Below are 458 nucleotides of genomic sequence, written 5' to 3'. Positions count from 1 at the left end.
ATTTCATTACTCAAGCTATAAAAGTTTTACAGTCATCGGTAATCATAATGCTAATCTCCTTGGGAGCGAGCATGTGTAAGCCAAGAAGCTGTGTGCTGCTATCCGTGACCAATTGCCGCCATTACATGCCCAGCTTTATTCTGCCCATGACTAATAATATTATGGATTTCAGTGTTGCGTTCGTTGAGAAGATGCACTATCTCTGCAACTTGGTGCATATTTTTGGATCGATCACCCGGCCCAACTTTTACAAAGGTGATGATCTTGGCACAGTCCGTCCCAACCTGAAACAGGGCTTCACACCAATGCAGAGTTAGACGGAGACCTATCCCATGGTGACTGAGGCAACCTGAATTACTTGAAAACCACCTCTTGGAAAATGACGATAGTATCTCGGAGCAAGCTTTCACTCCATTTTTGCTCAAGAGCGGCTGGACAGGGCGTTGCGGGCCATTATT

This window comes from Triticum dicoccoides, chromosome 1A (assembly GCF_002162155.2).
Source record: "Triticum dicoccoides isolate Atlit2015 ecotype Zavitan chromosome 1A, WEW_v2.0, whole genome shotgun sequence".
Lineage (NCBI taxonomy): Eukaryota > Viridiplantae > Streptophyta > Magnoliopsida > Poales > Poaceae > Triticum > Triticum dicoccoides.
The sequence above is the reverse complement of the archived record's forward strand: the minus strand, read 5'-3'. Positions refer to the sequence as shown.